This window comes from Caloenas nicobarica, chromosome Z (assembly GCF_036013445.1).
Source record: "Caloenas nicobarica isolate bCalNic1 chromosome Z, bCalNic1.hap1, whole genome shotgun sequence".
Taxonomy (NCBI): Eukaryota; Metazoa; Chordata; class Aves; order Columbiformes; family Columbidae; genus Caloenas; species Caloenas nicobarica.
The window spans coordinates 28,688,212-28,716,034 of NC_088284.1; positions in this window are offsets into that span (position 1 = coordinate 28,688,212).

Consider the following 27,823-nt stretch of genomic DNA (forward strand, 5'->3'; position numbering starts at 1 on the left):
ATTTTTCTTGTGGTGGAATATTCCTCTTAACTAACATAAAATTTAGCAGAGGGCCAAAATAAGTCGCTTTCAAAAACATTAAAATGTTGATGTTTATTTATCCATCGGAGCATAGCCAGAGTCATTCCTTTGTATTCACATAGGTCAACTGTGTACATAGAGTAGATAATTCTTAAGAAAATACAATGCACTCAACAGACTGCAATGCTTCTTTTTTACCAGCATTGGTGCATGAATGCAAAAGATGCTATGAAGGCGTTCCAAAAATGAAAAAAGAAAGTCCTGGAAATGAACTATTACTACTCCTGTAATGGGGTTACCACTAACAGATCCAGGCTTTCTCCATTAGCTTTGGTTTCATCCACAGGAACCAGTAATGCCTTGTCAGTAAAGTCCATCAGTGGCTGCTTTCATGCAAGCTAATTTTATTTCCATTTCACAATTCTGTACACATTGATTGTTCTAAAAGACCTGGAACATCTTCTTTTTTCAGGGCCTACACTGAAATTTTGATCCATTGTAGCTGCCCAGTGGGAGATGACATGGTCTGGAGAGACTCCTCCCAGCTCCAAACTAGGAGCAGGAGTTGGGAGTGTTCGTCACATCCCAAAATACTGCGATCCCCAAGCTTTGGGTTCCAACACTTTGTAGAAACATCGGAGTTCACCACTGCAGGCTTTTCCACCTATTCGACTTCAGGTCTAATTTGACTCCCACCAAAGTCAGTGTGATTTAGAAGTTAATTTCAGTGGGATCCTTCCTGAATCTTGCCTGGTCAATTCTGGGAAGAGATGCAGAAATGCTGAAGCAGTGTCTTACATGACAGACATGAAGATGTGAAGGAAGAGAAGAGCCCAGGCTGTAGACATTCCTATGTGCTCCATTTAGCTCTCCAGCATTTGCTTGTTCTGATGTGACCCTGCACACCTGACCAAGCAGTACTACAACCAACACCCTCTGCATATACATAATTTTGATGCACAACCTAGCGTGTGCCTATTGCCAACAGCCTCTTACAGTGGGAAAGACTGGAAAGGAAATTAAACCTTGCGCCAATTGTCTGCCACACAAATTGGCATATCATACAGATCTTAATCAAAACATGTCCCTTTGTCTACTGCATTATTGCAAATAGTGTTCAGGGAACTGTAACGGTCCCTGTAGGTTCTCACAACTTCCCAGGCATCACAGAAATCACAGCAGGAAAAACAGTGGGCGAGACAAGATTTTGCTCCGATTTCTTCTGTATTTTTTCTGTATTTCTTGGAGCCACCTCATTGCTGTTCTTTGTCAATGTTGAGATATCAATCTCTTTTTCTGGCCCACCTGGGATCAGCCAGTATGTATACATATATATATGTATATGTATATGTGTATGTGTATGTATATGTATAGGTATATGTATATTATTCATTTGTATTTATATTATTTATAGGCATGCTGGTAAGTAAAAGAACAAAAAAACCCCAACACTCCATCTCCCCCTGCATTTTATACATAGAGGAAAAAATACTATTTAAAACAAATGAAAAATCAGCATTTTGTCAGAACTGAAATGTTTGCTAATAAACTGTACATTTTTTCTTGTATCTCAAAAGACCCATACCATTATTTTTCAAATTACCAGGTTTATTCTGCAACAAATATGTCTATTTTCTATATTTAGTCTAAATGCATCACTGCAAGAAAGAAATTTATATAATTTCACTGCTAAATTAACAGATGTCAGAGTAGAAAAATTTGAGGTCATATTTCTTCAGGCATGGAGATAGCTTTTAGGCAGACATTTCAAAGTTTTCTCAGCAAGAAATGGAATTTTCTACCATGTGCTTGTTATTTTTATTTCAGAGTCAATGGAACATATGTTTCCTGACAACTCAGATATTTTGGAGTGTCCCATCCAAGAATAAAATTTAGCAACTTTTTATAGTCACAGGTTTCTGTAGAGGATTATAGTCATCGAACTTCTATTTACTCTGTGCAGCATGTGAAGGGATTTGTATAAAGTTTGTACGAGTTGAAACAGTTTTAAAACATATGGAATACGTTCATATTAGGAACTATTTATGAACTACAAAGCCAATGATTAAAACATATGTATGAGATTAAGAATGGAAATGGGTATAATTCACAAGTTCTTCTGATGTGGAGAAGGACAGCAATCATTTCAATGAGATACCTCTTGGGTGGATCAAAAAATTCCCATTAGCTTTAACTGGCACTGACCCAACTGACTTCAAATTTATCTTGTTTTCCTGTAACTCTGTGGTTTAACTAATTCTGCTTCTATTCCATTGTAAGGTAATTTAAAAAAAACCCACTCAAATTCTTTCTCTACCATAGCTTTGCAATGCCATTGATGCAAAAGGAAATGAAAGGTTGAAAGGAAAATGGGACCCAGCAACTTAATATTTAAATGGTTTTTAAAATTTCATTAGACGTTTTGAAGTTTTTACTGTACTTATTCAGGAAGTTTTTAGGTGGTCTCTTGACTGAAGCACAGTACATACTAGAATGGCCTTTGATAACAACTCTGTTGACTCAACCTTTCAAAAAAATATTTTCTATCTATCTGGTATGACATGAAAAATGTTGTTCTACATAAGAAATATTAGTCTTCATCCACATTTCTTTGATGAAAGTCAGACTTTTGGAGCAGTAGCCTCATTCCTTTCTGTGCATTTTTAATACTTTTTTTTTTTTTACCAGCCAGGACGAAAATAACTGTCATTGTCAGAAACTGTTTTTATTTTGCTTTCCAAAGTGCAGCATAATAGTTATGCACTTTCCATCTCTTACAATCCAGTGGCAGCCTGTCCCAATTACCAGTAGATTTGTTGCTGGCTCTGCTGTGCTGGGTGCAGGACCGAGCTTTGGGTGGGCAGTACTTCACATACAGTTCATTGCTGTTGCAATTCGTCTCTGCCCTCGCTGAGTGTCTCCTCAGGAGGAGACTGTGTGGTTGCGATGTGGGACAGCTGTTACATGCCACGGGGCTGCAGACATGGGGCAGTATCATCCATGATCCCAAAACTCGACATTGTCATCCAAGCATTTGCTTTCCTATAGCCACAGGCAGGACTGCAACTGCAGCCGAGCCACAAAGGTGAAGGTCCTTCCTGCAGAACAGCTGTGCCAAAACCACACAGTCGCTGGCAGTGATGTTGCTGGAGGAGGCTGTGCCCTCTTTGGGCAGCCTGCATGGCTGGATGATGCTCAGAGGAATCAGTAGTCAAGTCACATGGGGAAAGAAAATTTAGGAGTGTAAGGACTGGCAGAGAGGTGTTTTCAGATTGAACAGTGAAAGAAGATGCAAAGAAAATGGACAGAGGAACAAGACCTGAATTCAGCTGCAGCCTCAGCTAGCCAGTCTGTTGGAACGAGGCTTTTCCTGTGCCGTTGCAATACTATCTGGGCTGAACACGCTGTTTTCACATTTTCAACCAATGCATTAACAGCGGTGACATGACAAAAGAAAACTTGCAGCTTCACGCTGAGTGGGACAGTAAAAGCAGCAGCAAGTTCAGTAAAAATGGGGGCTTAATTCCTGAGTTTTGCAGGGGGCACTGGTGACACAGAGAGACGTAATGCTCCATCACCCCATGGCCAGCTTTCTGGGAGGACCTGAGGCACAGTTAGGCTACGACCTTGCAAGCATCTGCAAAGCTGTTAACTTCTGCATTGAAAGAGAAGGTGGCATCCTCAGAAGCAGGTAGAAGGTTATGGGGTGCAGCATGGGAGAAGGAGAAATCTGTGAAGAAAGAGGGGGAGAGTAAAGAGAAGACAGCAAAAGAGAGATTTGGCAGCAGGAAAAAAGGAACCTGTTCCTTAAAAACATGGGGTAGTGGCTGAAAGAGACAGAGATCATGTCGTTTTCCAAGAAATCGTATAATTTTACACAGAAACTGCTATGTAAAACTCTATGGAGACCAAGCAGGCATCTGGTGAGTGGCTCAGCTTGTCAGACTCAGCCCCAAGGGAGAGCATAGGATCAGCCACAGTTGGTTACTTGGGTGTATGTCCACACTATGGTAAAAAAGGTCTTTTTACCAGCAGATTCCTCTTCAGGTCAAATAATCACATTTGAAATGAGCATTCGCAGCAAATGCAGAGGCAGTTTAACACAGTGTGTACACATACGTAGGCACATCGCAAGAAGAGCCAGAGGCCACGAATGCATTGCAAAGAGCAAGTTTTATTTTAGTTACCTCTCTACTGGGGGATCTCCGAAGTCACACCTGAGCTCCCAGGCAGAGGTGACACAAGCGGGGACACAGGCGCTGGTAAGTTCAGCCCTGCTGGAAGATCACCGGGCCTGCTGAGCTCACCTGGATTTCAAGGCTTCAGGCAGGCACAGCCTCCTGCTCTTTCTCACAACAAAGCAGGAATCTCAGACATAGTGATAAGATGCCTAGAGTTTCTCATAGGCCTATGTTATCTAACACAGAGGTTCTACTCATCAAGCACACAAGGCCAGTAAAACAATTAGTGTAATGTATGTGCTTTTTCTACAGACAGGTGCAAGTCACTTTGAGCGTATTTACATTTAACCAACCTCCTTGCCAAATCTTCCGCTACATTCCCATACACACAGTGTTGGTTAACTAGGACATCTTTCCCTCACCTTATAGACTCTCCTGATTGACGCACAGGAATGGGAAAGAAATACATGTGGTGGGTTTCTGGGGGATGTTCTCTCATCCTTCCTTTTCCTCCATCATATAAGTGATGTGTTTTGGTATTTACAGCTACAAATTCTTAAGACAGATGCTATGGGAAATCCGCATGACCAGAGGACACATTCATTTTTCCACTCTTCAAAGTTAGGGAAGCAAACAAACTAACAAACAAACAAGCCCAAAAGACAAAATCACAACAACAAAAAGACAAATCTAGAAAGAGTTTCACTGTGAAGAAACAGACACAATGAAGCAAATTATTTTTACAGTATCTTCCTTGACTGTTAAATTATTAACAAAAACAGAATTTGGAAAGTAACACCTTTTTAAAAAAGTAAGGATTTGGTGTGTTAAAATAATGGAAACTATAATTTTCAGAGCCGTGTACAATACAGTATGTACAGAAAAGTAATTGTTCTCTCCATTAATTTTTAAATCATTTCCTTCCTTAGTCAAGGCGCTATTTTTCAGGCCTTACCCTTTGTATGGAAGATGTAATGTTGCCTGCTGTGCAAAAGAGAGAGGTGAGAAAAGAGATAAATAAAGTCAGTAGGGGCCAAGTCATGCTCCCACAAAATTAATGGAAGATTGTTCTATTGTTTTCAATGGAAGAAAAACATTGAAACACAAAACCTAGTAATTTTACCTTCTGTAGATGTTGAGAAAAAGAAGTATGACACACAGTTTGCAGATGGAAGGCTGCTTGCTCGTATATCCATATTCATGTAACAAATTTTCTTTATTTTAAAAAGAGTATTTCAAAACAGCAGAAAGTAATCTTGTGATCCTTTCCCCTTGTGTCTGTAATGGTATAGCCTGGTCAAAGAGAATTGACAGAGCAAGTTCTGGGCAAAATCTAATGTTCCTGAATTCAAACTCTCTGGAGTGATATGAATAAGGGTCTGGGGGCAGGGGAAGTGTGTTTTACGACTGAGAAAGATTCTGTATATAAACATTTTGTTTATTTGCACTGAAAAAGCTTAATTGCTAATGCTAACCCTGTGAGGATCTAGTTCTCAACAAAAACAAACAAAGTAAGTTACTCCTCCGTTTTTAATCAAAATTGCTAATGGTTGAAAAGCACGCACCTGAATATATTTGCAAAGTGGGAGGCAGCAGGGATCTTTTGTTGGACTCTGGTGACCTTTGTAGCAAGTATCAGACTAAAACCATGAGGTCCCAATCTCCAGGTAACTCCTCTGCCACATGGATCTTTAAATATACAAGCGGTCCCAGTGACTTAGAGGGCATCACTCTTATGCCTGAAACCCAGCTAGGTGTGACTGTGTCACAGCTTTTCCCAGCAGAGCTGCTGCTGGGGCACAGTTGTGGTGAGGACCACCCAGCACAGCGCCCTGCTCTGCCTGCCCAGAGCCTCACTGGCTGGGCTGTGGGTCTCTGCAAAAGCACCATCTACACACACCTCATGCTGGGGTTTTAACCCAAGCTAGTTAGAGACTACTGAGTGAACCAGCTTTGATGCGTAGTTAACACTTGGCGACAAAAGAAGTTGACCCAGTTACATTTAAAAACCATCAGCGCTACAGCTGACATTGCAGCAGCTGGTAGTGAAAATCTCTATGATCAGAAAGAATCAGGAAAAGTCAAAATAGATAAGATTGTAATTACACTATATCAAACAAACACAACATGATCAAATTTTACAGCTTGGGTCCAGGCTAAAGTGGTGACCCCCATTTGCTAATATTTCTGTAAACTGGAGTGATTATTTTTTCTCTTCAATTAGCATTCCTTACATAAGCAGACTCAAAGGATGCTCGAATAATATATGCAAGTCAGGCAAACCTGAGATAGGTAAGGTCATAAAATACACCAGCAAGCAACAGCGGTAGCAGAAAAATACTGATCAGCACCACTGGCCTTCAAGTGGCTCTTTGGATTTACATTAGAGAGAGGTGCAAAATTTAAATTTGTTAACCACAAATGTCTTTGATCAGTGAGTGAGCATCCTACACAAGAGGAAAATTTAGAGCTGTGTCCCACATACAGCTCCTTAGCAGCCATCCCTTGGAGAAAGAGAATCTCCTTCATTCTTGAAGAAACAACTGATGGTCAACATAAGTTTTGAAAAGCTTTTCCAATATAGATCATAATTTGATTCTGCTTTATTACTCCTAAAAGCATTTGGAAAGGCTAACATTGCTCTTCTATGTGTGTCAGGCAACAAGTCCTACAATTCTGGTAGAAATCTCTGGCAAGTATAGAGGGAGAGCTGAATATCTTGTAGGATCCATGAATATTCTATGGATAGCCAAGTAATCAGCCTCGAAATGAAGGTGCTTGTCAGATCAGAACAGTCAGAGCTGATTAAATCATGCTTGGTTTATTGGCATTGTCTCAGCATCCCACAGATTAAAGCAGAAACTAGTTTAACAGGACATGTGAACAAGATTTGACGTATTTATTTTTAAATTGATAAAATTGGATATTTGCAAACAAGGTGTGATTAACCAGCCCTGACTGTGCTTGACAAACATAATAGTATTTTAGGATTTTTAACAAGGTTCTCAGGGCTTTCAACGTATTTTTGCTGGTCACTTATCTGAGGTGAAGTTCCACTGAAGGCGATGGCAATGTCCTTCCTGGGCAGGAGCTTGCCCCTAATCTGCAAACAGTCAGGACAAAAGGTATTATAACAATAAAGTCAGTGATGGATGTGAGTGAGTACATCTAAGCTTCAGAATCATAGACCTCATGAACACAACAGTAAGCATAAGCATCAACAAACTTTGTTTGGGAGCAGAGTATATTTGACAAGATCACCTCAGTGCCAGGCAGGAGCTCCCTGGGGTGGCAGTGTCTTCTTCACAGCCCCAATTTGTCCCTCTGAGAGCTGCCCGATCTCTGCATGCGTGTTTGCTTCTCTCCTGGTATGTCTGGGCCGAACACATCTCATGAAGGAAGATAGGAAGTTATTGGACAGCAAAGAAACAAAGTTTTAAAGAAGATCCAGCAATGTATCAATCTGGAAATAAACCCCCAGATTTTGTAACAAGCATCATCCCCTCCATTTGAGTTATGAGTCATGGTTCCATGTCCCGAGTACCCAGCTATTTAAGCCTGCTCCACCAATTACTTGTATCTGAACCATTTCTAGACAGTTTAATGGGCTACATGTATGAGACAGACCTTCTTATCTCCAGATTACAGGCTGAATTCCACCCAGGTCAACAAGCTGATGGGATGTGAAAAGGTAGCAAATGGCATGTGAAACAGAAGATGCCAACAATTTAACAGCAGTGCTTTGGTCAGTCTAGAGATGGAATATGAACACTTTCAAAGGGAGAAGTAGTATCTTTTCTTAAGCAAGCTGATGGAGTTGGATAAAGTGAGTAGGGTGTAGGGCTTGTCATTCCTTCACCTGGTCTGACCAAGCATTAACAAAATCCAAGCCAAAACAGGTCAAAGAGGCAGTGATCCAGTGTGAAAGAGACAGTGCTCTAAGGTTCATTAAATCATCCTCATTTCCCATTCTCTCCTAAACCTCCTCTGCTCTAACTATGCCAAAAATATATTTCTCTCTTTGCTCTTAAGAACGGCCATTTCTCTCTGCCCTGGCTAATAACTATCTTCTCCTCTCCGTACCTTCTCCTATTTTACCCATTGCTCCACCTCTACTGCTGCCCAGAAGACTCACATACAAGTTCTTCTTGGATGAAAAAAAAAGGGTAAGATAAGACAGCACGGACCATCCTGTAGCTTATTTTCACAAAGTGTCTAGAGGCTTCATCTCTGAGGCCTTTTCCTTCCAGCCAGGTGAGGTGGAAAATGGTCAATGGGTTGGGAAGTTACTGAGAAGGAGGAGAGAAACATACACACTCAGAGCAGGCCCCCCGGATCACAGAAGACTTAATTCCTTAGGAAACTTTGCTATAAATAAGCAATGCTTCGTGGTTTGTTGTTTTGTTTTGTTTTTTCTTATCAAGTACTTCATATTCATCTTGTCTAGCATTCATGGTAATTATTGTAGCACAGCTGAAGCTGCTGCATCTACTACCTGCCTGAAGAACTGGAGTCTGCCTCTTCCTTTTTTACACTGCTCTCATATATGTAATAGCTAATAACAAGAAGCACTACATGAACCTCTGACTAAGCATGTCAAAGTCTTTATGACTGTATCTTGGACTTTTCTTAAACGATGTTTACTGAGGTTACACTGAACTGATCTGACTGGCGCAAACCTCTGCACAGGCACTGTGTCTCATATTACGTGCTCCTGTTTAGGCTAAATATAAGATGAAATTAGGATATACTCTCACAAACCTGCAATGGTTCAGTTTTAAATACTGCCCTCCAGCTGTTTGTTACTTCTCTACAGTGTAAGGAGTACATCCCTAAGCTGAAATAGGTGCTGAAGTGAAACAGGCACCTCCATAGATAGGGATAATCCACCAGCTGAACCACCCTGTTTTAAAGACAGTATTACTGATATTGTTATAAGATTGTAGGTGCACAAGACTTGATGCATGCATTGGCAAAATCTGAACTACTAATGTTTAGAAGATTTCTACGTATGTCAGGCCCAGTTAATGGTATTTAAATGTATTCTTGCTGGGTGGTGAGGGACAGCTTTGTGAATTGAACAGTCCTTTAATATTGTTTTTCTCAGAGGCTGTATGCACAATGACATTATTTTGTACTGTCTTTCACAAAAATTACATCATGTTTCATTTGTTGCATCTTCTTAACGTTGTGGGTACTGGGAGATCCCTGTGTTGTGCTTTATTGCCACTCGAGACCTTGAGAGTTCATGCTTTTGCCCTGGCTCCTAAGGGGCTGTCAGTCACCCCACTGCCCAGCTGGGACCTCTGCAAAGCCTGCCCCATTGTTGCTCCATGCCACAGAGCTACATAACCTCCCAGAGATGAGCAGCCCCTTCTCTTCCATCTCATTGTTTCAGGAAAACCACACATGAATGGCTCAGTGAACCTGCAGAAGGAGCTCTCACAAGCCCAGTCTGTAAAAGAGAAGTAAGGAGTCACATCTGAAGTCCAGCTGTCCACTACACACGCTGTTTGGTGGGGTTTGCAAGGAAGCTAGCTGTTGTCCCAAGGAAAAGGATACTGGAGCATTCTCTTTGTCCTTGGTCTCTCCTGTAGTTGGAGATTTGAGGTATGTCTGTAAAGTTTTTGTTCAGCTAGGGAGGCTGACTGACAGTGTTCCATGGGATAAAATTCCATCTATTATGGCATTGAAGGATATGGACCTGTAGGGGGTCTCAGATATATTTGGAGAACATGACTCTCACCATATTCTGAACATTGTTGGAAGAGTTGAAGCCCCAAATTCAAATGTTACTTGACAGTAAACAGCTCTCTATCTGCCCTTTCCTGACAGAAACCAAATATATGGCAGGTCTGGCTGGATGCAGATATAGTGAGATGGTTCTCATGGAAACCAGGTGAAAAAAGTAACATAGAAAATAGCTGAAGGGAATACTGGAGGAAACTGAATATTAGTGACAGGTAGATCCTAATTACAAATGAAAATTTAATTGAGATAAACAGCTGTTTTTTCCACCACAGTTACTAGGAAAGAGTCAGGAAAATATGAAGATCAAGCAGGATGCACAACATCTTTTCCAACAGAGGTAAAGTGAGGCAACATTAGTGTACTGGGTACAGGCAGCAAAACCAAAAGACATTAAACAGTCAGGCAAGCTGGGAAGACCAGAAGAGGGGAGGCAATCTGGCATGTCAAAGAGGTCTAGGTACAGAGAGTCAATCATGGAGAATATGGGGGACCAAAGACAAAGAGACAGAGTAGCTGGAGAGAATAGGACACAAACCCAACACCTTGCAGACATGAAGGGAGCTGGGCAGTGCAGAGAGGTTTGACACAACAATAACAAACTGGCTTAGGCCACTGAAGTCACTGAAGCCTCAGACAACATCTGAAACCCGCATTGAACAGTGCTTCCATTAAAGATTAGTTAGCTTGAGGAGCCCATAACCTATTCTCTTTAAGATTTGTGTGCCCTCAGCACTTATTGGAAGAGGGAAATGCACAGTAAGGAGTGAGCACTGAGTGAAGTAGGTCTCAGAATGAATTCCAGAGCCTCTTTCAATGAGAGGTCATGGAGAAGGTGCAAGCCAAACATGCCAGCCTGGAGATGCAGGCATCAGGGTGGAGGAGCTGGAAAGAGAGAGGCATAGAGCAGGTCAGATAATTCTTAGAATCATAGAATGTCCTGACTTGGGAAGGACCCACAAGGATCATTGAGTCCAACTCCTGTCACTGCATGCGACAACCCCACAGTTCACACAATGTGTTTGAGGGCAATGTCCAGTCTCTTCTTGAACATTGTCAGGCTTGGAGCCACTACTGCCCTGGGGAGCCTGTTCCAGTGCTCCGCCACCCTCTGCGTAAAGAATCTTTTCCTGATGTCCAACCTAAACCTCCCCTGGCACATCTTCCTGACATTTCCTCTGGTACTGTCATTGGTCACTAAAGAGAAGAGTTTGGCGCCTGCCCCTCCTCCTCCCCTTGTGAGGAAGCTGTAGCTGTGATGAGGTCTCCCCTTAGTCTCCTCTTCTCCAGGCTGAACAAACCAAGTGACTTCAGCTCCCCTCATATGGCTTCCCCTCTAAGCCCTTCACCAGCTTTGCAGCCCTCTTCTGGACACTTTCTGGTGGCTTAATATCTTTTTTATTCTGTGGCACAATGAATTGCACACAGTGCTCCAGGTGAGGCTGCACCAGTGCAGAGCAGAGCGGGACAGTCACCTCCCTGCCCGGCTGGCCATGCTGTGCTGGATGCACCCAGGACACGGTTGCCCTCTTGGCTGCCAGGGCACACTGTTGCCTCATGTTCAACTTGCTGTCAACCAGAACCCCCAGATGCCTCTGTGCAGAGCTACTTTCCAGCATCTCGTCCCCCAGTCTGTATGTACAGCCAGGGTTGCCGTGTCCCAGGTGCAAAATCTGGCACTTGCTCTTGTTGAACTTCATATGGTTGGTGGTTGCCCAGTTCTCCAATTTGTCCAGATCTCTCTGCTGGGCCTCTCTGCCCTCAAGAGTGTTGACAGCTCCTCCCAATTTCATGTCATCAGCAAACTTACTAAGCAATCCCTCAAGTCCTGGGTCTAAATCATTTATGAAGACATTGAAGAACACTGGCCCTAAGATGGATCTCTGTGGAACCTCACTGGTGAATGGTCGCCAGCCAAACATAACCCCATTTACTAGAACACTTTGAGCCCGGCCCCTCAGCCAATTGCTCACCCTCTGCACTGTGTGTTTACCCAGCTGTGTGCTGGACATCTTGTCCAGGAGGATACTGTGAGAGACAGTATCAAAGGCTTTACTGAAATCCAAAAAGACCACATTGACAGGCTTCCCTTGGGCAACTAGATGGGCAACCTTGTCGTTGAACGAAATTAAGTTTGTTAAGCAAAACTTTCTTCTCACAAGCCCCTGCTGACTGGGACCAACGACTGTGTTGTCTTTCAGGTGTTTTTCAATAACTCTCAGAATAAAGTTCTCCATGATTTTGGCAGTCACAGAAGTGAGGCTGACAGGCCTGTAGTTGCCAGGGTCATCCCTGTTACCCTTCTTGTAGATTGGGACAACATTTGCCAGCTTCCAGTCTTCCAGGACCTCTCCAGATTCCCAAGAGTGTTGAAAAATCACAGAGAGAGGTCTCACTATGACATCAGCCAGCTCTTTAAGCACCCTTGGGTGCATCCTATCAGACCCCATTGACTTGTAGGAATCTAGCGGAAGTAGCAGATCCTGTACAACTTCCAGATTGATTGGGAGTTCATCATTCTTGCAGCCATGGTTTTTCAGTCTGGGGTTATGGGTCCCCCAAGTCCACCATTGGTATTGAAGACTGAGGTGAAGAAAGCATTAAACATCTCAGCTTTGTCTATGTCCCTCTTAATAAGGTGGCCACGCTTATCAAGTAATGGACCAAAGTTACTTCTAGTTTGCCTCGTGCCATTAATATATTTTAAAAGTCTTTTTTATTGTCCTTCACAGTATTGGCCAGCTTCAATTCTAGTTGAGCTTTGGCAGCATGAATTTTCTCCCTACAATGGTGAGCAGCATCTCTGTAGTCCTCCCATGTTGCCTGACCTTGCTTCCACTGACCATGTAATTTCTTTTTTTTGTTGTATTTCAAGAAGAAGATCCCTGCTCAACCAAGCTGGCTTTTTGCCTTGCCTGCTAGATTTTCAGCATTTTGGAATGGCCTGGTCCTGTGATCTTAGTAGGTGGTACTTTAAAAATGACCAACACTGATGGACCCCAACACCTTCAAAAGCTTCTTCCCAGAGAATCTTACTAAGTACTTCTCTGAGCCATCTGAAGTCTGGTCTCCTTACATTTAGTGTTAAGGTCTTGCTAGGAAGTTTTCCTCCCATTAGCAGAGATTTTAAACCCGACTTCTTTGTGGTCGTTGTGGCCAAGGGAACCCTTGGTTACCACATCTCCCATGAGACACTCTCTGTTAATGAGAATCAAATCTAGGAAGGCACCTTTCCTGGTCAGTTCCCTTAGTACCTGCACCGAGAAGTTATCATCCAGATGCTTCAGGAATCTTGTGGACCTGTAGGTGCCAGCTGTGTGATATTGACATCTGGCAAGTTAAAGTCCCCCATAAGGACAGGGGCAGATGATCTGGAGGTTTCACTTAGTTCCTTAAAGAATAACTCACCAGTTAAAGAATAACTCACCTGGCTGGGTGGCCTGTAGAAGACACCCACAATGACATCTGCTTTATTTGCCTGACCCTTAATCCTTACCCAGAGGCTCTCAGCTTTGCCATCGCCAACTGCCAGCTCCATGCACTCCAGCCCCTCTGCTACATACAGTGCCACCCCCCGCCTCTCCTGACCTGTCTATCCCTTCTGAAGAACCTGTAGCCATCCATCATGGCACACCAGTCACAGAATTCGTCCCACCAGGTTTCACTAATGCCAATGATTTCATATCCCTGGGACCAGGCCAAGGCTTCTAGTTCATCTTGCTTGCTCCTCATGCTGTGCGTATTAGTGTAGAAACACTTCAAGTGTGGTTGATTGTGCCCTTCACCTCATGGTGTAGTGTGAGGAATCTAGCTGCCAAGCACCTTTGAGGAGGTGTCACTGACTGGCCTGTTACAACCCAATTCCCCCTTCCAATCTAGTCTAAAGCCCTATCAATCAGTCTTGGTAGCCCCTGAGCAAAAACCCTTTTTCCCCTTCTGTGAGAGATGCATTCCGTCAGATGTTAAGAGACCTGGTGAGGGACTGACTATCCCACGGTTGAAAAACCCGAAGTTCCATTGATGACACCAGTCACGTAGCCATGTGTTGATTTGCTGGGCCTGCCTGTTCCATTCTGTATTCCTGCCCGCTACTGAAAGGATGGAGGAAAAAATCACTTGAGCACCTGAGCCACTGATCAACTGCCCCAAGGCTCTGAAATCCTTTTTGATTTGCATAATACTACTTTTTCCTGTCTCTTCCCTGCCAACACCAAAAACCAGTAGCAGGTAATAGTCAGACGACCTTACCAGCCTGAGGAGTTGTTGAGCCACATCTCTTACCCTGGCCCCAGGAAGGCAGCAGACTTCCCTGTGGGTTGAGTCAGGTCAGGATATTGGGCCCTCTGTTCCCTTCAGAAGGGAGTCACCTATGACAATTACCCATCTTTTTCTCTTTACATGTGAGGTTTTAATGTGTTTTCTGGGTTTCATGTGGGGCATGGGTTGCTTAGAGGATCCCTCCTTCCCAGAAGAGTCTTCAGCAGCAGCATCAGCTGCTTGCCCATCCAATTCCAAGGCCTCATACCTGTTGCATACAGGCACCTGGGAAGCTGGGGCAGGCTGAGGGTGTGTTCACCTGCTGCCCTGAGCTGTAACCCGTATCCATTCTCCTCCACCTTCTGAGTTGCCCCTTACAGCCTGGTGGCGAGAGGGTAGCGGGTCCTTCGTATCTTGAAGAAGTCCACGTACATGTAGGCAAACCAACTCCCTGAGCATGGTCTTAGGCATGAAGAAATATGTTGGCAATGCATTTGGTATGATGGGAACAGAAGATGGGCCTATTTCTGTGGGAATTTTCCTTCCAGACCTTCATTATCACTAAGTGTTAATTTCTTATCTACCCAAGAGCAGATCTTCTCCGAGACAGACTGCTCAGACTCCGTTCCTCCGAGAGAAGAAGTGTGTTAGTGAGGTTAAGCCACAGAGAACTGGAAGTGCCTTTGTTAGTGTAACTCTTTTCTCCAGCAAAATACTTTATTCCAGCAAAGCCTTTTTGTGAAGGTCTAACCACCTCTAAGCGAGAGCTTTTGCTGCCGCAGCAATGTCATTTCAAGAAACCGCCTCCCTAACCCACCTGGTGATACCAGCCAGTGTCTAATGTCAACTGAGGTTTGTGCGATATGTTTGCTGTGATTCTGGCTTCTCTCAGAGGGAGCAAAATGAAGGTGACATCTATATTCACATCACCCGGGGTGTGTGTAGCAACTGCAGAAGTCTGTGCATCTGTCCAGGCTTGCAGGCCGAGAAAGTTGGGACTGTGGGACTCTGCACTAGTACCCCATGTAGATGGAAAGAGCAGACAGCACACATTCCTCGTTCTGTTCGTTTATACCCTGGCAGATCTACCCACAATCTTGCAATATTACTAAGGCAAAAGTGAGTGACATTTCTTCGCCAATGTAATTAGATTTCATCAGCCTCAGCCCACAGGACAGTACTGTCTAACCTTCAGAATACTAAGTTCAATAACTGGAATCAACAAACACCACTGGAAGTAGTCTTGCTTGAAATAATGTATATTAATACAGTAGCATGATAAATAATAAATACTGTTAATACTGCTGTAAATAATATATCATTCTACATTTGTATAATAAATAATACATAAATATGTAATCATCCTTTGAAATAATATAATATTGTGAAGTGAAATTAACCTATTAACATGCTTCAGGAGAAGAAACCTAGAAGTTATTTAGGGTCTGAGTCACTGCAGCACAGCTTAGCTGAAAGTAACACCAGCAGTATCACATGAAGATGCAAAGAAGCAGAGAGCTGCTTGTTGCCTAACAAAGCAAATAATAATGCGCTTCTCAATTTTATATTCAGGGCCAAACGTTAGTTGGTCTACTGGGTGCGCCATGTTTTTTTTTTAAAAAAGTTAATTTATTGCTGACTCAAGGCCTTGAGCAAGTTGCTTTCCAACAACTAAGATGAAATAAAGCAACGCAAGCAGCCAGCAGATATAAGAGAATATAAAGATCATTCTTGTGGTAGAGCAACACCAAAATACTCCAGAATCCAGCAGGGAGTCATGTTTTGGTGTCATTCCCAGAGTCCTCATAATACTTTTTACTCCAAGCACCTTACGAACTCAGGAAAATTAATATGCATACAGTCCCTTTGGGGTCAGCCTGCTTTATTGGCTCTGGTCTCCAGAGGGAGAAAATGGTACAAAGATTTTGGGGGCAGATTGCTAAAGATTCCACTTTGCTTTAGAGTGTGTTAGTATAGATTGGTTAGTGATGCCATTGTATCCCTAGCCAGACTTTCTGAAGATCATCATCAAAACACTTTGTACTTTATTGCAAGTTGTGCCACACATTTCAGGACTAAATGGCAGGGGTGAGTTAATGAGAACAGCCTCTGAATGATTTACTCAAAACCACAGCAAGGCATTTGTTACTAGAAAAAAATTATTGAAATAGCTTAAAGCAACTGTAGTTAACTTTCAAAACTGACCTATGATTTTTCAAAGGCACTTGGGCTCTAAAAATTGCAGGTTTGTACCTGGCAGTATATTCACAAGCACATCAGCTGTTGAAGTAGCTAACTACCGTCCCTCAGGCACAGCTGTTAATTTTGGAAAGTACCTATGAGAAGCACGGCAGCTAACCTTCTGAAAATACCACTCATCAAAAGCTGGGTGCTACTCTGTTAAAAGAGCAGTGCAGTTTGTGACTTCCAGCTCCCCTAAGCACTAAAGGGAATGGAAATCTTCAATATGGCTTTGGGATGTTTAATTTGCAGCCATGAAAAGAACCAAAGTCCTTTACAAAACCGTGCAGGCAGTAATAAGGTGACTTCAGAACTGTTACTCACTAAATCCCACAACACTAGAAGCAGGAAGCACTAGAAAGAGATCGGTTTAAAGCAGATGAAAGAAAATATTCCTCCACACAGTCAGCAGCGGAATTTGTTGCTACAAGTGGTGACAGAGGTGGACAGTGCCAGTGGGCCGCACGTGAGACTGGGCAGATCAGTGGATAACAGACCCTTAAAGAGGTGCTAAAAGAGCTGTGCAGGGAGATGCCCTCTGGTGCACCTACCACTACAGCTCTGGCTGCTGGGGTGGTATAGAAATGTGCACACAGATACAGGTGTTGGCTGGGCAAGTCACAGCCAGGCTGACAAGCTCTCCCATGGAGCGGGGTGAATTGTCTCTTGGACCCAGGAGGACATTTCTTATACCCTTGCATTGTGGCGCAAGGGAGGTTAGGTGAGGAAGCACCAGAATAGCCACTTGCAAGAAGGAAGCAGCTACAGCTGGGTACGTGTGATACAACCCCTCAGTCAGTCAGATCAGCAGCATTTGATACCAAAATCCGGATCAGGAATGTAGCAGTACTGGAGAGGACAGCAGTGTTAGAAAGCAAGCCTCACTGGCTGAGGAGGGAGTGTGAGCCCTGCCAGGGATGGGGTGAGCCCTTGTGCCAATGCCAGCTGCCAGAGCAGCTCACCAGCCCACGGCTCTGCTGGAAAGCCCTCACCACACCGCCACCACAAAGCGTGTTCTCTGCTCCCAGCCCAGATTCCTGCCTCTGAGCAGAAAGGGCAGTGCTGATCTGTCCCGGCAAAGAATGCATTTCACCTTACAATGAGCTTGGCTGGTCCAGACACAGTCATGGTTCCCTCTGAAGGGAGCCAGGATCAAACTTTCCCCACCAAAGATTCAGCTCCAACTTTTGTGAGCTGAAAAGCTTTTGGTTGTCTAGCACAGAGCCAGCTGTGGTTGGCTCTAATCACCCTTGGCAGCCTGACATCAGTCAGTGAGTTACCAAATGAAGAGCATTACTCTGATTTCTTTGCTTTGCCTATGGGCCATATTCAGTTAAAAGTGGTGAGGTTTTTTTTTCCATGTGAGGCAAAAACAGGCCCTAATGCCAATGACAATTACCTAATGTGTCAAGGATGTCCCAGCTGGTGAAACCTGTGATCTGCAGATTGCTTTCTTGGAACCTCCTCTTAGGTATGATTTGGGCAGCCATTCCTGTAGGGCAATAGAATGATATTTTTTCCCTTTGTAGCTATTCCAAGTAGGATTTGAGACTGCTCAGTCTCTCATAGCTGCATTTTGTAATTCCTGCCTAGTCACTTACCATTTCATCAGTTCCAGAAAGCAGAAACAAAACCAAGTGTTTTGTCATCTCATTCTAGCATGGGAAGCAGCACAGCATCTCAGAAGGCTACAGCAAGCAGGAAAAGGCTGAGCATGATCACCTCTGCTGCTGTCTCAGCAGATACCAGCCTTCTTGCCACAACCCCAAATATCCTGATAGTCAGAAGATAAGTTGTCTCCTAGCAAGTCTCCTTTAGAAAAGTCCAACAGACAGAAACCTAGTGGTAGGGTGAAGGGCTAGGTGCCGTGGTATGACCCTTATCAAAGGCTGACCTGTCAGCTAGGACACCGCTCAGAGAGTGACAGGAGTCACAGTAACATGCTAACAGCCCTGAAAGAGAATGGACCTCTGGAGCCAGGAGTGCCTGTGGAACTGGGGAAGGAGCAACTGGGAAAGAAGACTTCAGTCAAAAATTTCTCCGATGTGATCTTGAGAGGAAGGAATGAGGCACATATTTTGCTGAGAGATGCCAGAAGAGTTGAAGTTTGTAAACTGAGTGATCAAAGATTGAGAAATTCGAACCAGCTCCATCTGAATCAGCTTTGCTAAGTTTGGTAAATATTTCTCATGGGAAACAGTCAAGTAAGCTGCTGATTCCTGGCAGCTCCATTTCCTCTCTAGATCAGATCCTGTGCACCATGAAGGAGATCAGATGGGGATTTGTAAGGTTGTCGTGAGTAAACACACACTGCATCTGGCTTTCTTCCACTCCCCCCGCCACCCAAGAGCATGATTGCTGACACCATCCCCACGAAAAGCAGAGGTTGTGGCCCTGGGCTGCCAGCGGGGTTTGTTGCAGCAGAACACCAAGGATGCAGGTGTGCTGCAGCCATCCTGCCTCAGCAGGTACAACTGTGACTTCCCAAGGGTTAGCACTCAGGGCAGGCAAGGCCCACAACTCCTGCTTTTCAGCCAGAGCAGCTGCGATTTCAGTGATAAATTAGCTTAGCTGCTTAAGGTAAATCCTAGCCTACTGAAGTTGGTGAGAGCTTTGCAACTTACTGAACTGGGCTGAGATGTCACCTAATGCATGCAGATGTTTTGCAAGCTAAATCAATACTTTTTTTTTCTGAGATAAAGACTTCTGAGTGTATTTTGAAAGGGAATAATCTTTGCAGGGAGAAGGCAAGAAAGGAAGGAAGGAAAAGAAAACTCTGATACTTTTTTCACTCAGGTCTCTGTGTAAATTTACTATTAACTTTTAAGAACTCCATAGCAAATAACTCAGTTGTGAAACACCTTGGGAGGTACATTAAGATACAGTTCTAATTTTTGCTTCCAGTGATGATTGATCTTTCCGGGTTTTTTAGCTCACTTCCACTGGGTTTGTAGAAACTTGATAGGAAAACCATTACAGCATTGTCCTTGCGTTGCAGTTTTACTCCTTTGTTAATTTTGGACTGAGTCCGACAGTGTAGCAAAATTATTGAACTTGCTTTTGCTTAGGTCTCTAATTCCTGTAGCTCCTCTGTTACCATGTGGCAGGGCACCCTATAGGCACAATAAATAAATAATACAACACTGAGAGGTGTAACAAATCACAAAATACATTATTAAAAAATTAAGAAATAAATATCCGCCTCTTACTTAAATAGAGATTGATTTTATAATGTGGAATGCTTAGGATGGCTGCTGGAAAATATATGTGAGCCTGGGGACATGGACAATACACTGTAATAGGTGATTTGCTCCCCCAGTTAGAAAAATAAAAAACCTCAGTGAATGGGTGTATTTGTCAAATGGAAACTGAGCTCCTCCGTTTGTTCACAGCCCAGGTAGGATGCAGTGCTTTCTGTCACGCCTTGCTTCAGTAGGATGCTGTGCTTGTGCATTGAAAACCTCTAAAAGATACGAGGTTGCACCCAAAGGTTACTCTTTGAATCCTAAACTGTACAGCAGGATGCAAGAAAAGGTTTCAGAAATTAGGAGTAGGCAATGCTCTCTGTGGGTTGCTGAGACATCTCTCAGTGATGCTCCTCAAACCTTGGGAGAAGGTCCCCAGGCAGGATGCTGACCTGCCTGGGACATGACACCCTGTGGACCTGGTGTGGGTCCCTAGCCTCACTGTTTCACTGCCTCCTGGGCAGAAGTTTGATGGCTGTGAGGCACAAGGAAGAGCAAGATGCCCAGCTTGCACTAAAGTGGTGGGAGTGCTGCTGAATGACCAAAAAGTCTTTGTTTCTCAATGGAAGGAACGGTAAGGTCAGTGCTTCATTAAAAGGCTTGCGGGTTGAATCAAGCCTGAATCTCATTAAGTATGCCCTTTTTTACTTACCTGAGGTGCCTTTTTACCCTTCCTCTTGAGCACAAGGAGAAGAGAGAGCAGGAGCTGGCAATTCACTTTTGCTCAACACAAGGACCTGCGACAGAGCCTCACCTTGCTCAACGTGGCACTCCTTGCCGTGCACATGCTTTTCATAGAGTATAGCATCATAGCATCCCTGTTGTGCACTTTCAGAGTCATGCAAAATTGTTTCCAATACAGCTGTTTTCCATAGCTAAGTTCAAGAAGTAACACTAATATGTTATGCCCTTTTTTTTTTTTTTGGTCAGTAGACCTGCTTTTTATGGCATTTTAACCAATCATTATGTCTGACCCCCTCCAGTTTGAGAACCCCTAAGGAGGATTTCCAGCCTCCCTGGATAACCTGCTCCCATGTTGCACTCTTTGCCCAGCAAAGCAATTTTCTTAATGCCCATTCTGACCTTCCCTAGGTGCAGTTTGTAGGCATTGCCCCTATCTGCATTATCATCTAAGAAGAGCTACCAGCTACCAAGCCTCTCCTTGGTGGTCATACCCATCCTGGTAGTCTTCCCCTGGACCACACTTCCAAATCTTTCCTGAGCTGTGCTCTGTCTTGGTCGAGACCTCTGCAACACCCAGCAGAGGGTAACAAAACCACTCCTAGATCAAAGGCTTCACTCCTAATGCAGCTCAGCATACAGCTGGCCTGGTTCACAACGAGTGTACCTGGCTGGCTCAGCCTGCAAGTCACCAGGTCCTCTTCAGCAGCGTGGTGATCTAGCCTGTCACTCTCTGGTTGTGCCATGCTTCAGGTTGTCCTGCCCAGTGGCCAAACCCTGCACTTCTCCTGGCTAAGCCTCATGGGTCAGCTGCTAGCTTGATCGTCTAGTGCAGGGGTATCAAACTCATTTTCACTGGGGTCCACATCAGCCTTACGGTTGCCTTCAGTTCTAAAATTACATTTGGCCCTTTGAAGGCAACCGTGAGGCTGATGTGGCCCCCGGTGAAAATGGGTTTGACACCTCTGCTCTAGTGTCTTCTAGATTGACACCCTCAGTTGTCTGAACCTCAAGGTGTCTCTGTACTGAAGTGCCGCTGTTTCCTGTGTAGGTCAATCTTCCTTATTTGGTGCCATCTGCAAATTTCCTTGGGTGGGGAGGTGCTTCCTGGGTCTCCTTCTTAGGCCATTGATGAACATACTGAACAACTTCAGACCAGTATCACAGAAACTAGGCCATTCTCATGCCTGGGCTTCAAGAGGCCACATTTCACCCCCTTACCCACATCTGAGATGGCAGATCAGCAGCACAGCCTCATCATCCCCACAAGTACCCAGTTTTACCAAATGCAGACCTCTATTTCCCTGTTTGTCTTCTGCTCCTAGCCTCTTCTGTGAGGTGGACTTGAGCCTTGAGAAAAACACTGACACTATTTGCCCTTAGACATTAAAGGTTACTGAGCTGCTTTTCCTGTCCATTCAAAAGAAAGAAATTGCCTCTTTTAAACAAAACTATTAGAGGCTTGTACCTCTATTTGGTCTTCTATGTCACAGTTGGTCTCTTCAGTTTTCCACAAGAAGTAGTAGCAAGTAGTAGTGCACATACATTGAAATGAGGGACAGTGATGTGGAGGACCATTTAGCCAACCCAGTTTGACCTGCTATTCTCTTTGCAACACAATTATGAGCTGGAAAACACTGACGAGTAAGCACCTTAAAGTAAAGCTGCCTGCAGGCTTTTTCTGTTTAGCAGTTTGTACGGACAGGCCTGGGCTGGCTTTACAATAGCCAGCTTGGGTTTTGCAAACATGGCAGCTGTGGATGGGTGCAGCTCAGTGCAGGTTAATCCCACAGGTATTCCCTCATCTCCTGCATGGGTCTCTCAAGCCACACTGGCTCCTCCATTACCCCAGCTGCCCTGTTGGCAGTGCTTTGAGCAAAGCTAACTGGTGGCCCTGTGGCTGCAAAGTGTGGAGGTGCCTCCTGCTTCTAAAGGTGAATGATATGGTGTCCATGCAATGCAATACAGCTTCCATTTTTGCCTGGGAGTGAATTCTGCAGAGGTGGCCATAAGACAAGTTGGGCTGGGGGTGGCAGGATATGAATAGCCACCACTATTGACCTCACTGGACTCACTGAAGATGTGGCTAGTAAGTTCCTTTTATATCCCTTCTTGCAAACATCCCTGCTGTGAAGCTACATTTCTTCTTGGTGCCACAGACATTTTTAACGTTGCCTACACATACTGGGTTTTCATATTATTCACCTACAATCAGAAGGATTAAAGGAACCATTTTATTTATTGCTACCCAAATGCATCAGAGACAGTATCTTTATATATTCATACAGCTACCATTTGACTGCTTGTAGACATAGAGTTCCTATACTTGCCAGAATTGGGGTGTATTTTATAAGATGACAACCACTGACAGAACACCAATCCTGGCAAACCTTATGGTATCATGTTATGGCAACAATTCATCACAAACTTCTCTTCCTTATGAACCCATGCTTTGAACACCATGGGTTGCAATGCTGAAACAGACAGTGCGACACATGCTTCTTGGAAGTTGTGATGTGGTGTGCATTTTTCTTCTTCTGTTTTCATCCTCCCCTTGTCCTACAAGGAAACACACAGCCATCAGCATCTGAAGGGATGGCCATGGTTACTTTTGATGTTGCAAAAGAACAGAAGAGAACGTATTACTCTTTGTGATGTGAAAGATATCTGAAGGATATTTATTCAACACATGAATTAAATTTCAATTTCAGGACTTCAAAAATAAACATTGGTGGAATTTTAAAAATGTGCTTTCCCAAGCTCTATTTTTATTTGTTGAAATACCTTTGTTTTTACAGGAGATGACATTTAGCTGTGATGGGAACACATTATATAGTCTTTAATAGGTTATTCTAAAATTAATTAACTGCTTAGGCATCAGGCATTTATCTAAGGGGCAGTCATGAAGGATCAGGTTCTTACTGCTCTTACTGTAGCATGTCTGCTTCATCTCAACAATATAAGAGCCAGGTCAGGACAACTCTCCACACGGCAGGAACCTGCAGCCCGCAGTGGCCAAGGGCAGAGATTGCCACTGCAGGAGCAATGCTGTGCTGGCATGTCCCACCAGCTTTTGGCTATGTATGCTTTGGAGCCTGGGCAGCAGCATGCCATGAGCTGCCTGGATCAATCACCCCAGCAAGCATCCTCCCAGGCAGGGGGATCTGCTGCAGTCCCAGGCTGAGGGATCCGGTCAGTGCGAGGGCCAGGTCAGGACCATGGCAGGGGTGCAGAGGTGTAAAGAGGGACAGACCTATTCACACTCTGAGTTCTGCTCCGTGAGAAATCATCTCTATCCCAGGATATGGCCCACGAACCCCACTTCTCCACCACAGACACAGTTATGCATAGACGTGGAGCTGGAAGAGATGAGCCTGGAGTTGGGGCTGATGCAGCTGCAGCAGCCACAGCTCTCTGGGGCAAGGACTCGGGGGTCTGGTAGTAAGGAGAGGAACCTGCCTTTTTGCTCTGCCTCCTATAACCAATGGAGCTACTGCTGCAAAAGACCATGCAGACCAATAGCAATTTTTAAGCATCATTCAAATTCAACCTCCTGGCTAGACCAGCTGAAATCAATGTAGCCTTTCTGCTGTTTGGGTCCTGCATGTCAGTTCATAGACTGAAAACAGACCCAGGGCTTCATGTGCACATTTTGTCCATGCTCCACCCACCCTCTCTGCTGTTCCTACAGGCCTGGCAGCTGTCTGGCATCTTCTCACCTTCTGCTTGCATGTGAATCCTTGGGGTCCTGTCCTCCAGCCTCGGGGTATGTGCAATGCACAGAGATATCAAGGAGTCTCCCATGGCAAAGCCAGCATCCAGCTCTTCTCTGCCTGCACCACACTACTTTTTCCTTTGTAAACTCACCTCCCTCTCATCCCATGACTTCCCACTTCCACGTGTCACAGCAGCTCTGATGTCAGCACTGAAGTTGGCTGACACGCAAGTGTAAGGGGCAAGACAGATCTTTTTAGCCTGGATAGGAGATGGCAGCAGCGGCAAGGACATTTATAGGATGTGGCTTTGCTTGGAGGCAGCTTGGAGCTCACTTTTGTGCTTGCTGGCTGGGGAGGGGGAGAACCTGGACTGGTACAACATGGCAAGAAGAGACAGCAGATCCTGTCCTTTGTTCTCTGTCCTGCAAGATAGCTAAATCCCAACTCTTAATTATGCTCCAGCATTTTCCCTTTTAATGTTAACAACAGTGTTGATTAAAGAAAGACAGGACCACTCAATTTGTCTGAGGCAAAATGGCCAGTCATTCTGGCAGTAAATAGGTACAATCATTTTCATTTTACTGGATTTGCATTCACTTACACACTGTATTTATTTTTCCCTCTGCCTCTTAAAAATATGGTTTGAGGACAGAAGAAAATTTCATTTAGTAAATTATCTTTGAGTCATCATTTTTTTGGAGAAGCTAGGCATACAGCTAGCTTTCTGGACTTCTCTGTCATGGGATGATACATGAAATAATACATTAAGTAATTTCATCCAGCAATTAAAAGCAAGGCATAAATTACACTAACAACTATCGCAGAGAGAAAATTAATTCTCTCATAGCTACACTGGTACTGTAAATGAAGTATCACAGGTGATTATAAACCAATTGTGATGAGCTAAACCATCTCAGAAAAATGTGAGAACTTTGTAAACACATTGACAAGCACAGATCTGCACCCTAGGTGTGGAGTGCCTGAGACCTTGCTTCACGGGTTAATCTGTGGTCACTGGGAGAATCATCAAGCAATCCTAGAACCACTGTGTGAGCAGATCAGTATTCATTTTTTTACATCCCTCATGACTTTCTGTTAGCTTTTAAGAGCTTCCAAAAATGTGTTGCTGCATCATACCAGTTAATGTTCCCTGTTGTTTCTGAGGGCAATGGTGTTAACAGGCATGGAACCTCATTTCTGAAACTTCGACCTTTGTCCACACCTGACAGTCTTTATGTCAATTCTGACATGCTCTGGAAAAAAAAAAAATATAGATATTGCCCTGGGTGATTCCAAAATTAAATTTCTTAATGGTCTGTAATAGAATAGCTGATTTTTTCCCCTGACTTCAGAACACTAGATGGGAGAGATCAATATAGACATCATGGACAGCCTGATGCTATCACAGACAGCCATATCATCAGATCCATTTCATTAACTCGCAGTTCATAGAATACAAGAACTTCATTGACTGAGAAAACTTACTGGATGATGGTCAATGAAGAAATGAGGCCAAAATAATAATTCATGAACAAGTAACATAAAAAAATGTCCAGGTCTGCTCACCTCTTGGTTGATGACAGGCAAACTGGGCATATGTCACAGGCGCACTGTTTCTAACAGCTTAAAAAGCTTCTTCAGCTTAAAGAAGTAAAGATCTGTTTCTGAAGCATGAAGACTGGGGGCTTAAACCTATTGTCATAGGAACTTTCATGTGTATAGTGAAGCAGAAACAAAGCAATCTTTATGGTCATGGGCTTGTCATACAATGTGTAAGTCCAGCAGGTCTAGCAGGAATGATATGCCAATCTCCCAGCTATTTACCCATCACCACCATAAAAGTATGTTTCAGAGGCAAACAACAAGCACCATTCTAGGAAAATTGCTTTTAGAAAATCAATCCTGTGAAGCAGTGAGGTTGGATGGTCAATTTACACATCCTAGTCTTCCTGGCAGAGCAGGTCAGTCAACATCTTGGGGAGCACCTTGATGCTGCCTGATGTAGTCCATAGTGCATCTCAACATGCACTGTGCAGAATCCATGCGTGCTTCTCATTTGTGGCTGAAGGCAGAGTGAGGGTTTCCTTCACTGCATGTGTGCCCACACTGAGGTCTCCCTTTTTGATGGAAATGTATGACAAGGGGCTGAAGAAAATTCTGCAAAAATCAAGTGTTCTTCTGACTGATTAAAATGAAACCAGTACTTTGGAAAAAAATATCTGGGAGGAGAGCTGCCTTCATTTTCACAGGTTCACAGAACAGGAAGTATTTGTCACCCTGAACAAGCTGTGAAAGTATTTTTAACATGTTTAATTACAGTTGGAATTCCTGCAGCACAGCTGAATGCTAGAGGTGGCCAGTTCTCTGAAAAGTGATCATAACAACACCAGCAGAGTGGGAGGCCTGCAGGGGAAACAGTAAGCCAGTTTCCAGCTCTCTTTTATCATTAAGATATTGTCCTGGTTTTGTTAAAAACAAGACCAGTTTCTCTTTTAGTGATTTTTTCTTTCAGCTGAGTTCTTCTAAGTAACTGTACTTTTCCGAATTTGGCTGTGTGTTTTTGCAGACAGTAGCTGATAACGTAAATGGAATGCAAGGTTACTGATAAAAATGCACATCCTATAAGTGAGAGGGGCATATTTGTGAGGAGAGGCAAACAGAACAGGTGACTAAAACTGATCAACTAAATATTCCATCCCATACACTTCATACACCCTATGAAAGTGGGAGATCACGAGGGTCTCCCTCTCTTCGACCATGGCTGGCATCTGAAGAGGACCCTGCCTGTTGTGCCTGTAATCCAAGGCCTGGTTCCAGACCCTGCATCTCTGAATCTAGTTCTGGTTTGCTGTGGAGTCCAGGCCAGGACTTCCAGGTGCCTGCCCTGCAGCCGCTGGTGCCGGCTCCATTGCCGAGCTGCACTGGGAAATTCAATATTAGTTTTGCATATTTTGTAGTATTTTCTCTATCTTATTAGTAGTATTAGTAAAGCATTTTTAACTTTTTCCAACTTGCAAGTCTCTCTCTCTCTCTTTTCCTCCTATTTCCTTTCCCTGGTGGGGAGGGCTGGAGGGGGAGGGGAAGGGGCTTAACAGAGAGCATCTGCCACGGTTTGTTGTCATCCTGCCTTAAATGGTGACAGCCATCTCTAAAAGCTAAGCTATCTGCTTCATTTTAAGTGGCTGAATACTAAGGATTTTCTTCAAAACAGCACTAAAAGCAGGAATATTTTGTTTTTTACAGTCAACTTAATTGGTCTTCCACTTACTGATGATAAGAACACCATTACCTTTGCCATAAGATGGTTATCACTGTCCAATTGCAATTATAAATGGCATAGATACACATAAGCACACATATAAATTCAGCTTGGTCTGTTCAGGGTGAGAAGTGCTTCTTACCTTCCAAACTCTTAGAATGAGACACCAACAGCAATTTTAACCCCGTTCACTTCATGGAATAATAGCTGTGAACAACCAGTGCAGTGTTTCAGACTGTGATGGAGTCATAAATTGTCATGGAAATAGGTCCTGGTGGGATTCATCCCTGTCCTCATTACAGTTATAGGATCTCCCTCCCAACCCCACCAGGCAAATGACAGTAGCTTTAGTCTCCATATTGCTGCTTTCATTACCATGGTGATGTTTCCTTTGCACTTTTGTCAAATATGATGGACAGAAGAAATGAAGATCCATGAATTACTATTCTGGCTGAGGGCTGTCACCGCACACCA